This window comes from Rattus norvegicus, chromosome 9 (assembly GCF_021556685.1).
Source record: "Rattus norvegicus strain SHRSP/BbbUtx chromosome 9, alternate assembly SHRSP_T2T, whole genome shotgun sequence".
NCBI lineage: Eukaryota > Metazoa > Chordata > Mammalia > Rodentia > Muridae > Rattus > Rattus norvegicus.
In genome coordinates this window covers 99,971,599-99,985,801 of record NC_141542.1, presented here as the reverse complement: position 1 = coordinate 99,985,801, position 14,203 = coordinate 99,971,599, and positions in this window count along the sequence as shown.

The window sequence follows — 14,203 nt, the reverse complement described above, 5'->3', positions numbered from 1 at the left end:
AAAACTGAGGATTGATTAGCAGTAAACCAAAATGAAAAGAAAAAAAAATATGCCACGTAGGTAAGAAACTATCAAATTGGCTATAAAAATAACAAGCTCAGAAACTAACTGGTTTAACACCAGGGGCCCAGAGAAAACAAACAGGAAGTACATGTTTGTGACTTTTCCAATTTCAATTTTCTGTTGGCAATTGCTGTGCAGAAGGCACACAGAGCAGGTTGGGAGTGTAGGAAATATGTCTTCCTCTTTTTTTCTGTCTTATAGTTCTAAAGATAATATTTTTTATTACAAGAGATTCAAATCTTATGACTAGTGTGTCTGTTTTCCTGAATCTCATGAAAGATTCTCACAAGCAGAAAGGAAGAGAAATTATTCATCTGAGCATGTGATGCTTATAACAGCCCCCACAGCGCGCACATCTGTCCCTGGAGTGCAACCTTGCAGCCTGGCTGATGTTTCCCAGTGGGTTTCTCCATGAGTGCAAAGTGCTCAGGGAAAGAAAACGGATGAGCAGGGAGAACAAAGGTGGGAAGCTTTGCACTGGGAAACAGAAAGGTCAGAAGGAAGCGTTAACTCCGTGTGAAGAGCTGACATTCGGATCTAAAATAAACTGCTTTTGTCCTCCGGTGGCAAGATGCCCTTTCCATGGGCACCTATGAAAATTAATGATTTTTGAAACACTGGAAAAATTTATTAAACATAAGCAATTATTTTGTGACACAATGTTGTATAAAATGTTCATATATCTACTTTGTGTAATTCAAAGAGTAAATGTGTTTTAAGATATGACCAACAAATTTTTTATTATCTTATTCATTTACATTCCAAATGTTGGCCCCCTTTTCAGTCCCCCTCCATGAGTTCTTCACCACATCCCCCAACCCTTTGCTTCCTGAGAGGGTGATTTTCCACCCACCCACCCACTTCTACCTCACCCTGTTAGTATCCCCATTCCTTGGAGCATCAAGTCTCTATAAGATTAAATGCAACCTTTTTCACTGAGGACAGACAAGGCAGTCCTCTGTTACTTAATGTAGCAGGGGCAGGGGCCATGGACCAGTCCATTATATACTCTTTGGTTGGTGGCTTAGTTTCTGGGAGGTCTGAGGGGGTCTGAGTTAGTTGATACTGTTGTTCTTCCTTTAGGGTTAAAATTTCCTTCAGCTCCCTCAGTCCTTCCCCTAACTCTTCTGTAGGGGACCCTGACTTCAGTCGAATGTTTGGCTGTAATCCATATAAATAAAATTTGGTGGAGAAAAATATCTAATTTCAGAGATTTAAACTATGAGATAAATTTTAGTGTTAAATGTATATGGACCAAAACACAGTATATGAGCTAAAATATTTCTAATTAACTTCAAGCTACTGATCTTCACTAATCTTTAATGACTTTTGATGAGTTTTATTTTAAGACCACACTGTACCTTTTTGATATGTCTCATTTCTCTGAATCCCCTTTCTTTAAAGGAGAAGTATCCTAATTATAAGGATTGAAGATGACTCTTCACAGAAAACTTCTTATGCTTCACACGCTGACTGACAGCAGGGAAAGGTGTACAGAAAACCACTCTCAGTTTAGTCATCCTGCCCAGACTGTTAACGTAGTACGCCATGATTATAAAAGCCTCAGGAACCATAGCAGTCTAGCACATCATCTCTGTATGTGATATGTCAGCGCTCATCAGAAGAATTCCCATCCAAGAGAGAAAAATGACTGAGATCAACAAACACCCTTCTCACTCAAGGTGGCCATCTTGGAATATGCTGAAGCGATATGGATATGGGCTAAGTTCCAACAAACATATAAGATCTGAAGGATCTCAGAGCTGTGATGACTAAGGGGCAGTACAGCTGCATTCCTTGTCAACCCCAATCTTTTCAGATGATACAAAAAGACAATCTATTCCATTACATGCTTAGAAATTCTTACCGATACACTTAACTGTGTCATATCATTTCTTTCTTAGGGTTAACTTTTATTCTAATATTATAATTGCATTCCTGGTCTCAGAAACTGAATTAATGAAGTCAGGAAGCATAAAAGAAAGTTGAAAGGGAGAAAAGGGGGGGGGACCCTACATATACAGTCACACCACGTTACTCCTCTATTCCTAATATATCCCTGGGAGGAACAGAACTTTTTTATTGCCAACCTCACAGTGAGACGGAGAGCACTCCTGGAGGCATAGTAATTACCCATCCTTTTAAACAATAAATGTTTTAATTGCCTTTAAAATCCTGAATTAATCTCTAAGAAAGATTTTTCTTCATCCATGATTAGACATTATGGGTCATACAGTATGGTCTTTGGCGTGATGAAATATAAATCCATGGTACACATTTGGTCAGCATCTTCTATTCTGCATTATCTATATTACTCAGATTTTTTTAATCTATTTATGGTCATGAGTCTAGAGTAAGACTCTGTCAGGATCCACTCCTGTCTTTAAATAGCTATGAGAGCCATCCCAAACTGCCAGCTTTCTGTAAAACCTTGCCTACTCAATTTCCCTATAGCTCTTTACGATCCCCATCTTTTTTATTTGAAGATAGAATAATATTTTATGAACATTTTCCCTTTGTCATAAGCAAGAGAAGTATTACTAAGATTCAACCCATATCAGTTTCACTGGAGCTAATTCCAAGATGGCCACATTGAGTGAGCAGGATGGTTGTTCAATGATCTCAGTCACTTTCCACACTTGAGTGGGAATTTTTCTGATGAGCATTGACTCATCTCATCCTAACAGGCTTTATGAAACCCCCATGAGGTTCCTATGATCTGTGCTCCATATTCGAATGTAATTAATAGAAGATTTTTCTACTACCCTTTGGTCTGACTGCAAGGATAGTCAGCTAATTACTGACTACCGGATGGAAAACACGCAAAATGCAAAGGTATTGTTGACTTCCTGATATCAAACATGATTTGCTTTCTTTTTTCTTCTGTCTGAGGGCTGCCTTTCCAAATCAAATGGTCAAGTATTCAATATTTACAAAACTACCTCTGTCAGCAGATCTGTCTGATAAATACCAAGAATAAATGGCTGTTCCAAGACCTAACAAGGGATTCACAACTTGCTAATAATGTTTTGAAAAAAAAGTGTTGATTTATATAAGACTATGAACATTGGTTGTGTTATCATAAATGGTGATTATCTTGACAGTCAGATGAGAGAGATAGATTAGTAAGTGGGTATTTTTGTTTTCCATTACTTTTTCTCCACCTTTCTCCTTGCAGACGGGAATAAGCAGTGAAGTGTTTACAGTCTCTCCTGGCATCTATCAACCCCTTAGAAGCTGGCATAGCACTTTAAAACTGAGTAAGCAAGGGATAAGGATAATATAACAGTTGCTTCATGCAGAAACTTAGAAATATGAGCATTCAAGTTCTCTTCTCAGGACTGGGCACTATTAAGGGATGTTTCCTGCAGTGCAATTAGTTAATGTCCTGACAGGTAAACTATTGAAGCATTTGAGGCTTATACTTCTGACTTTTAAGACCAAGATTAGAATAGAAGGACTCAACCATTTACCAACTGTGTTGTCTTTAAAAAAAAGTTACATAACTGTCAACAGCTAGTTCATGACATCCTCCATGCTGAGATGCTCACTGGCTTGATGGACTGCACATGCCCACAGCTGCTTTGAGTTCGTGGTCCTGTCAAGTCCAGAAGATACTGTTTCAATTACTCCTCCAAGACTCTGGTTGTTATAACCTTTCTATTCCCTCCTTTGTGCGCATCCATGAGAGTTGGGAGGAAGGCGTATGATGTACATGTTCCATTTGTGGTTGAGCATTCAACAGAGATTGATTTATGCACCATAACCAGTTGTGATTTTTCTGGTTAAGCACTATCCACTGCACAAAGAAACTTAATTGGTAAGATCCGAGAAATGCACTAGTTTGTAGATATAGGACCTTGTGTCTATTTGTTAAAACAGTAGTGGGCTGATGGTCGTGACCTGTGAGCTCCCCAGTTACAGGATCCTTGCCAAAGTAACAGTGTGGGAACACAATTTTCCTGTAGAGAAGGCCATAAACCCATTCCTTTTTCTCCACCTCTCCCCTTGGTAAGCAGTGAAGTGTTTAGAGTCAAGCCTGGCATCTGTCCATCCCTTAGAAGCCAGCATGGTTCTTTAAAACTGAGGAAATGCAGGATAAGGATAAGAGTTGGTTACCCCCATGACATTCACCTCAGTATCTCACTCACCCATAGTCATACCTTACCATCCTGCCTCTACCCTACCTTCTCATCTGTCTCTCAACTTAAAATTTCATCCCATCATTCACCACTATTTCCCTTTTACCCTTCCTGTCATCTGTGTTATAATATCCTTTCTCCTTTAAGATCTTTTTTTACCTTTCCCCATTACTGACCCTTTTCTCCTTAACTCTACATGTTCTCTGAGCTAAAATCACTAATCTAAAGATTCAGTGCTAGGATCCAAATTTAAGTGAAACCATACAATATTAATTTTTCTGGGCCTGAGCTACCATAATCAGCATAATGTTTTTAAATTCTACTTATCTACGGATTTCATAATTTCATTGATTTATGGCTTCTGGGGGAAAGATAGTTTGTTTTTGTTAAATGTCTTGTCACTGATAGGTCAACCATGCTCTGGTGAATGGCCCCATACCCATGAGTATGTAGGCAGCACAAGTTGGACTAAGAGATTTATAACAATATTAACAACAAAAGGAGTATGCAAAGAAAGGATGGAGTAGTGGAATGGGAATGGGTTATGGATATATCAAAATATTGTGTGTACAAATGAAATTCTCAAAAAATTACTAAAACATATTTTTCTCAATTATAGAAAAACATTATTTTTCTCAATTATAGAAAAAGACTCATTTTATTCAATAGTTATAGTGATATTATCAGTTTAATGATATAACAGGTATCATGTGCCTAACATGAATTGTTTTACTGATTGAGCTCTAGCACTCACTGAAAATATAATACTGACAAACCCTAAATCAATGTTAAAATTGACCCTGAACACTGTAAATTCTAATCACAGTTTGCAAACTTCTGCTGGACCTCCTCTTATGTTTTTTGTGAAATCAATAACTGAGTTTACTCTCAGGTACCTCAGTTGCAAGCAGGCTTTATGGGTAATGCTTGTGGCTTGTGTTGTAAACCATGTAAGAATAGCGTCAAACACAGAGTTGAATTGAATGAGACAGATGCTTGCAACATTTTTGTCTATCCTTAATAATATTCCACAGTTAGAAAGTGAAGATCAGGAAAGCTACATGACTTGACAAAGAACAGTTAATGACTAGTGCGAAAAAAAATTAAGAGACCAAAGTTGCAACACATTAGTTAATCTCAAATCTGATGCCATGAATGTGAGGGTTGTACAGTTCCATAGGTTCCCACACTCAGAAATGCCCATACCTATTTTTATAACTCAAGGATTGCTATATTCAAATTCCAAATATTTTAAAAATGTTTCTATTTTGTGTCTGCTTGCATGTACGTGTTTTGCTTGCACGTGTGTATCTACATCACATGCACACCTGGTACCAGCAGAGATCAGAAGAGAACACCTCATTCTGTGCAATTGGACTTACAGATAGTTTTGAGCTGCTATGTGGGTATTGGAAACCAACACCAGATTCTCTGCTAGTGAAGCACATGCCCTTTCATGGTGAGTCATCTCTGCAACCCCCAAATCCCTAATATTTTAAAGGAGAGACTGCCATCTTGTTCTTTGCTCTGAGCCCTGCAAATTATACATGTGGTCTTGAGTGCTGTACAACCTTGTAAACCAACATTTCAAACAGAAGGGTGGGTGGGTAGGGGAGCACCTTCATGGAGGCAAGGGGTGGGAGGATGGGATGCGGGTTTCCAGAGGGGAAATTGGGAAGGGAGATAACATTTGAAATGCAGATAAAGAAAATATCAAATTAAAAAAAAAAGAGGGGGGTGAGAAAAATTCTCTCCAGATCAATGCACTGTTAGATTTAGGCTTATTCTACAAAAAGCGAGAAGGAAAGTATTCTGCTATACCCTCTCAGATCTTCTCAAGGATAATAGCATTCATCTTTAGGGAGCTGACAGTGGAAAGTTGGGATGAGTGACAACTGCATTGCACTTGAATTACATTAACTGTCCCAGCTCCACACTGAATTGACAGCATGATTGCTCTCATCAGACACCTTAGGCCATACTTGAAGTCATAGAGTTTGGGCAATAAATAATATCATTTTTGTACATAAAACTCAGAGCATCTTTCAGCTACTGCCTTGTCCCCTAAACCTCCCAAGTAACTATTCTTCTGTTTTTTGTGCATCTTCTTCCATAAAATGTCATTGGCCGTTTTCCATTTCAGAGAGTTAAGAGAGTATCCAGGTTTGAGATTTCTGATAATCTCTCACTAACACATTAGAATACACCCAGACTCTTCAAAGTTCTGGGATGGGAAACTGGTACCCCAAATTTTCTGTCTTAATCCGTATAGATGCTGACTGCCATAGTTTGGTTGTGAAACTTACCATATTTACCCCCAACTTGGTGCCGTTGGGTGGTGCTGGAAGCTGTAAGAAACAGGGTATAATCAGAGGCATACCCTGGCATGGTTGGGGGTCTGCTTTTTTCTATTGGATACTTTTAAAAGAGGAAAGTAGGACCTTCACTTTCTTGTCAATGTGTGAGCATCTCTGCTCTCACCCAGACTCCACACCATGATGTGTTAGCCACCTACAGGCTTAGAATCAATGGGCCTCAAAACTCCAAAACTGTTAATCAAGACAACCCTCTCTTCTTATAAGTCAGCCTCGAAGTATTTGTCACTGTGACAAAAGGCTGACTGACACTGACTTTGAAGGAGATAACATATATAACGAACTGTCTCTATCCTCCATTTCTGCTCATACAGTAACAATCACAAAGCCTGTAGCTGAAACCCCAGCTACACACCTCCCCCAGATGCTGATCCATTTTGATATTTTTACATCTTAAGAGCATGAGTGGCCTTATGATATGAACCCCTAAAAATAATGAATAAATACTAGGATGGATGGTTAAGCAAAGCTCCGGTCATCCTAGTTACATACACTCCAGGATAGATTTATCCAACGCTTATGAAATTTAGACCTTATGTTGATTATAATTCAATAAAGAGCAGAAGGTGGAAGAATGAGGCAGAAGCAGCAAGCGCTTGGGGTTTCAGTGAGTTGGTTCTCTGTCTTCATCCTGTCAGATCATGGCCATGGTGCCTTCCCAACGTTTCAGTGCTGACATGAGCCCTAGTCTGCACCATCTTCACTCCATTGAATTTCTAGGCAGATTTTGACACTGTCAGATGTTACTTCTTGACGTGTCTTTTTTCTCTCTCTTTCACTATTCTGAGAGCTATCTTCTCTTTACTTCCTCTACAATAAAACATTTAGAAATTTTCAGTATGATGCATCTTTTTCTCTGTTTATTTTTCTGGGGTACTTTAACTCACTCATTCCTGCCACTTTATTATTTTCATGCTGATGGATAACAAGATTTTCTTTAGGATTAACATATCTTCTACAGTGTACATACCTGTGTAATGGTAAGTATTGATGAAGCCACTAAAGAGTACCAATACACCTAATCAATGGATCTAAAACTAAGCTTATTTTACAATGGTTTTACATTTTAGCTGTCTGGTATCACATATTCCTTTAATTGATACCACTGTCCATTCCGTTGTTTCTGCTAAGAACACAGAAGTGGATCTGCCCTTTATCTGATCCTTCATTCCTTATTTGTAACCATCACTAAATCATAGTAACTTTAAATTCTAGATAACTCTCCAAATGGTTGGTATGATGTCTGTGGTCACAATTCCCACCTGTGACTACACTATAATTTTCATCTTACCTAATTCTGTATCCTCTGTCTGGCTCCCCTCTTAAAGACTGACAGAGAACCTTACCCCTCTGTTATGATTTGAGTGTGAAACATGCCATCACAGACCCATGTATTTTAATACTTACTTCCCTGCTGCTGGAAGTTTGGGGTACTCTAGCACCTTTTGGAGATAAGCCTCAATGACAAGCATAGGGGCATAGCATATAAGGGGCAGTATTATGAGCCACTGTTCACCCAAGTTCTACTGAAATTTCTGCTTCCCAATAGCTGATTGTGTTGCATAATCACTCAATTCAGAATCCTCCTCCCACTTTTGCAAACTTGGCATGCTATCATGCCTTCTCGTACCATTAAATCTCCTCCTGTACTTTTGCCATCAGGTATTTTGTCACAGTATTCATAAAAACAAGACAAGTGACTAGTAAGACCCTCATGCTTATCTTTATCTAGAAACCATGTAGATGTGCCGAAATGCAAATCTCAATAATGTCTACCCTCTTTGCTTCTATGAAACTTTAACCTTAACTTTACATTCTAAATGGAATAGGTCTTACTTACTAAATGCTTTTTAAAAAACATGAATGAGTAGATATAAACATTGTAGTTACTAAAATCTTACTTTGTGCTGTATATGGATAAGTAAGACCATACCTACCTGCAGACATAGCCTTGAGCTTTTGGGAATACCACAGGGAGGCTTATGTATACCCAGAGCAAAAGAAATATCTTATTTTATGGTTTCATAAGCTGCTTCAACTTACAAATGTTCTTGGTTTTATATGTTTCAAAGCACACAGCTATACTAATGGCTCTCTCCGTAGACATGGCTATAAAAGTCTGCATGGCTCAGACAGTCTCTGTAGGGGCAAGCGTCTTGCTTTTAGGATGAAGTAGTTTGTATTACATTTACGTATGCCATAAAAATAAATCCCAGAGTCCTGTGAGCTCAGGATATATCAGGTCAGCTTACACACAGGCTTTAGTAGACAATAGTACTTTCATTGGTGCCATGCATAGCAAGGACATACTGGTAGGATCATTATTAATTTTCTGTTATCTTTCTCCTCTTATTTTTGGCTATTTTATTTTTATACTGGAAAAAGTAATAGTAGTTACTTCCTAAAGTTGCTAAAAATAAAACAAATAGGATTTTAAAAAAAATTAGAGGTATCTTAATGAGCAAGAACAGATGTTTAGAGCAAACATACTCCTTCAGTCAGTCTATTTTTCTTCCAGATCTTTCCCAAATAATTAATTATTTCAAATATAGCTCATTTGTAAGTTTAATCCATCAACTCTTTCCCCTTAGTACAATGATGGTGAAAATAATGGAAATATGATATGTTTGGCATTGCATTATATCAAAGGGTTTTATGAAACATACTTTGAATACAAAATGTCAATGACTCAAAATAAGGAAATCATAATTAGTGAAAATATAAAGATGTACCATATACATTCCCATTAACATTGAAACAATAGCTGTGTCTTCAAAGACTAGTAGTAAATGTTCTTGATAGGTCTTCCTTTTGAGAATACACTCATTAGAAGAGAGAACAGAGCAGCATGTCTTAAAAAGATGTTTTCTGTCCTGTTCTTTTATTTGTGTACTTCTCTTTTATTCAGGGAGATGTTAATGGTTAAGATTTAGAACTATAGTGTAGTGTTTAGTCATAAGGGAACATCTATATTATACCCTTCTCTAAGAGCTCAAGGCTCATTGCATAAGAGGGGGGCAGACTAGAATGGAATACATTCTAATGACATTTAATGTCTCTTCTAGACATTACAAGGATTGTGGGTCTTATGAACTCTGAGCAGCTGTGGTTGGCTGTACAAGATCTAATGCAAGATCAAACCACTCTACCTCATAACACAGAAAAAAAGAGAGTCATGATCCCTCAGTCCTCAATAATGAAGCAATAGAGAACTGATGACTTTTAGGGAAGGGAGAGCCAGTTTTCTTTAAAGGCATGACTCCTGGTAAGTTAAGCATGGTCTACCAGATGGCTCTACACCCATGCATATATGGACAGCACCAACTGCACTCAATGGGTTATTTTTTTTACATTATTTTAAACAATGCATAAAGTTACATACACACTAACAACCTCTTCCAGATGCATGAAATATTTAGTTGTTTGCATCTGTATTGATTACCTACCTTCACATAGTAAATTGTTACATAGTAAATTAAATGAAATTCCATGAGAAGTTTGTGCCTGGCAGAGCAAGATCATCTATTTAGGGTCCCAGAAATATTCAGTAGAGGTGCCACAGGACTGTATTCCATGCTTCAGGCTCAGCTTGGAAAGCATTAACTTCTGAGATTGAGGAGGATTTTTGTGGAGCCTATTTCTTGCCATTGTAGGAGAGAGGGTTGTGACCCATTTCTAGTGGTTGACCGGAGGCTTCCGTCATTTCCAGAGGTGATTATCACCTCCTTAGCATGTGTGTCTCTTAACCTAGCTCTTCCTCTGTAAACCTAACAAAGGAGAGTATCTAAAGTGAGGGTACTAACAAGAGAGAACCATGGGACACAGTGTCATCACAGGAGTGTTTCTGGGCTACTTTGTTGCTGTGACAAAATACCTGTGGAAAGCAAGTTAAGGACACAAGGCTTTATGCTGTTTTGCAATTTCTAAGGGAGTATCATGGTGGGAAGGCATGGTCTCAGAAGCATGAAGCAGAGGCAGACTTGACAGTCAGGAAGTCTACTGATGCATTACTCCCCACAAAGAAGCAAAAGAGGATGGAGAAACAGGAAGTAGGACCAAGGTATAAAACTTCAAAGCCAGCCCTACTTCCCCCCAGCAAAATGCTACCATCTTTGACTTCAATAACTTTCTCAAAGACTGCTACCAGCTGTAATTAAATATTCAAATGTCCACCCTATGGAAGATGTTTCTCATCCAAACACCTACAGTTTCTTCACCTTTCCTGTCTACACAGGATGAAACACTTCAGCAGGGAGTGGTCATGCAAGGGCACAGACTAGAGGAAGCAATCCACATGGAGGCCAGCCTGGAGTATGCTTACAGCAGTACAGTGCTGCAGGGATTTATCTACAAACCTCTTTCATAGCTGGTTTTGTAGTCATTGATTTATTTCTCCCAATCATCTTTTCCATCATTTAGGATTTAATGGGAAAAATTTAGCTGTTTTTAGCCTTTGCGGTTGTTTTGTTGTCTCTCTTTCCTTGATATCCTTTTTTTAATTGCATATTTTGTGTATTTACATTTCAAATGTTGTACCCTTTATCCCCCATTCCATTTCCTTTCCTCCCTCCCCCTGCTTCTATGAAGATGCTCCTACTCCCACCCACCCATTCCTACCTCAACACCCTGGCCTTTCCCTACACTGGGGAAAGGAGACTTCACAGGACCAAGGGTTTCTCCTCCTATTGATGCCAGACAATGCCATCCTCTGCTATATATGTGGCTGGAATCATGGGTCCCTTCATGTGGATTCTTTGGTTGGGAGTTTAGTTCACAGGAACTCTGGGGGCTGGTTGGTTGATATTGTTGTTTTTTTCCGATGGGGTTGAAAACCACCTCAGCTCCTTCAGTCCTTTCTCTAACTCCTCCATTGGGGTTCCCATGCTCAGTCCGATGGTTAACTACAAGCATCCTCATCTGTATCAGTAAAGCTCTGGCAGAGTCCCTCGGGCTCCTGCCATATCAGGCTCCTGTCATCGATCACTTCTTGGCATCAGAAGTGACTGGGTTTGGTGGCTGCATATGGGATGGATCCCCAGGTAGGGCAGTCTCTAGATGGCTTTACCTTCAGTCCCTGCTCCACTCTTTGTCCCTTTTAAGCTTACTTATTCTAAATATTAAAAGGTGCATCCTAAATTATCATTGACTACCTAGAAGAGTTAACTATTTTACAAATGAGGTACAAATCACTGATTTAATGCCCCTCTACATTTCTTGCTTTCAGTAGCAAATTATTGTCTCTATTATAAACTGCATATTTTTATTGTTTCACATTAAAAGGCAGCACTCTCTTACAGAAATTATTCAGGAAGTCCCACTCCCGCGGATCCCGGCCCGCAGCAGCTCTCTGCTCCCAGACCCCATGAGAGAGAGACCCAACCGCCTGGTCAGGTGGGCACTCCTGAGGCTGCAGAGCGGAAGAGACCACCAACACTGCTCACCCCTGCCCACATCCCTGGCCCAAGAGGAAACTGTAGAAGGCCTCTGTGCTCCCATGGGGGAGGGCCCAGGAGCGGCAGGACCTCTGCCTGAGACACTGCCGGAACCTGAAGGAAACAGACAGGATAAACAGTTCTCTGCACCCAAATCCCGTGGGAGGGAGAGCTAAACCTTCAGAGAGGCAGACAAGCCTGGGAAACCAGAAGAGACTGCTCTCTGCACACACATCTCGGACGCCAGAGGAAAAAGCCAAAGACCATCTGGAACCCTGGTGCACTGAAGCTCCCGGAAGGGGCGGCACAGGTCTTCCTGGTTGCTGCCGCTGCAGAGAATCGTGGGCAGCACCCCACGAGCGAACTTGAGCCTCGGGACCACAGGTAAGACCAACTTTTCTGCTGCAAGAAAGCTGCCTGGTGAACTCAAGACACAGGCCCACAGGAACAGCTGAAGACCTGTAGAGAGGAAAAACTACACGCCCGAAAGCAGAACACTCTGTCCCCATAACTGACTGAAAGAGAGGAAAACAGGTCTACAACACTCCTGACACACAGGCTTATAGAACAGTCTAGCCACTGTCAGAAATAGCAGAACAAAGTAACACTAGAGATAATCTGATGGCGAGAGGCAAGCACAGGAACCCAAGCAACAGAAACCAAGACTACATGGCACCATCGGAGCCCAATTCTCCCATCAAAACAAACATGGAATATCCAAACACACCAGAAAAGCAAGATCTAGTTTCAAAATCATTTTTGATCATGATGCTGGAGGACTTCAAGAAAGACGTGAAGAACTCCCTTAGAGAACAAGTAGAAGCCTACAGAGAGGAATCGCAAAAATGCCTGAAAGAATTCCAGGAAAACATAAATAAACAAGTAGAAGCCCATAGAGAAGAGACACAAAAATCCCTGAAAGAATTCCAGGAAAACATAAATAAACAAGTAGAAGCCCATAGAGAGGAGACACAAAAATCCCTGAAAGAATTCCAGGAAAACACAATCAAACAGTTGAAGGAATTAAAAATGGAAATAGAAGCAATCAAGAAAGAACACATGGAAACAACCCTGGATATAGAAAACCAAAAGAAGAGACAAGGAGCTGTAGATACAAGCTTCACCAACAGAATACAAGAGATGGAAGAGAGAATCTCAGGAGCAGAAGATTCCATAGAAATCATTGACTCAACTGTCAAAGATAATGTAAAGCGGAAAAAGCTACTGGTCCAAAACATACAGGAAATCCAGGACTCAATGAGAAGATCAAACCTAAGGATAATAGGTATAGAAGAGAGTGAAGACTCCCAGCTCAAAGGACCAGTAAATATCTTCAACAAAATCATAGAAGAAAACTTCCCTAACCTAAAAAAAGAGATACCCATAGACATACAAGAAGCCTACAGAACTCCAAATAGATTGTACCAGAAAAGAAACACCTCCTGTCACATAATTGTCAAAACACCAAACGCACAAAATAAAGAAAGAATATTAAAAGCAGTAAGGGAAAAAGGTCAAGTAACATATAAAGGCAGACCTATCAGAATCACACCAGACTTCTCGCCAGAAACTATGAAGGCCAGAAGATCCTGGACTGATGTCATACAGACCCTAAGAGAACACAAATGCCAGCCCAGGTTACTGTATCCAGCAAAACTCTCAATTAACATTGATGGAGAATCCAAGATATTTCATGACAAAACCAAATTTACACAATATCTTTCTACAAATCCAGCACTACAAAGGATAATAAATGGTAAAGCCCAACATAAGGAGGCAAGCTATACCCTAGAAGAAGCAAGAAACTAATCGTCTTGGCAACAAAACAAAGAGAATGAAAGCACACAAACATAACCTCACATCCAAATATGAATATAACGGGAAGCAATAATCACTATTCCTTAATATCTCTCAATATCAATGGCCTCAACTCCCCAATAAAGAGACATAGATTAACAAACTGGATACGCAACGAGGACCCTGCATTCTGCTGCCTACAGGAAACACACCTCAGACACAAAGACAGACACTACCTCAGAGTGAAAGGCTGGAAAACAACTTTCCAAGCAAATGGTCAGAAGAAGCAAGCTGGAGTAGCCATTCTAATATCAAATAAAATCAATTTCCAACTAAAAGTCATCAAAAAAGATAAGGAAGGACACTTCATATTCATCAAAGGAAAAATCCACCA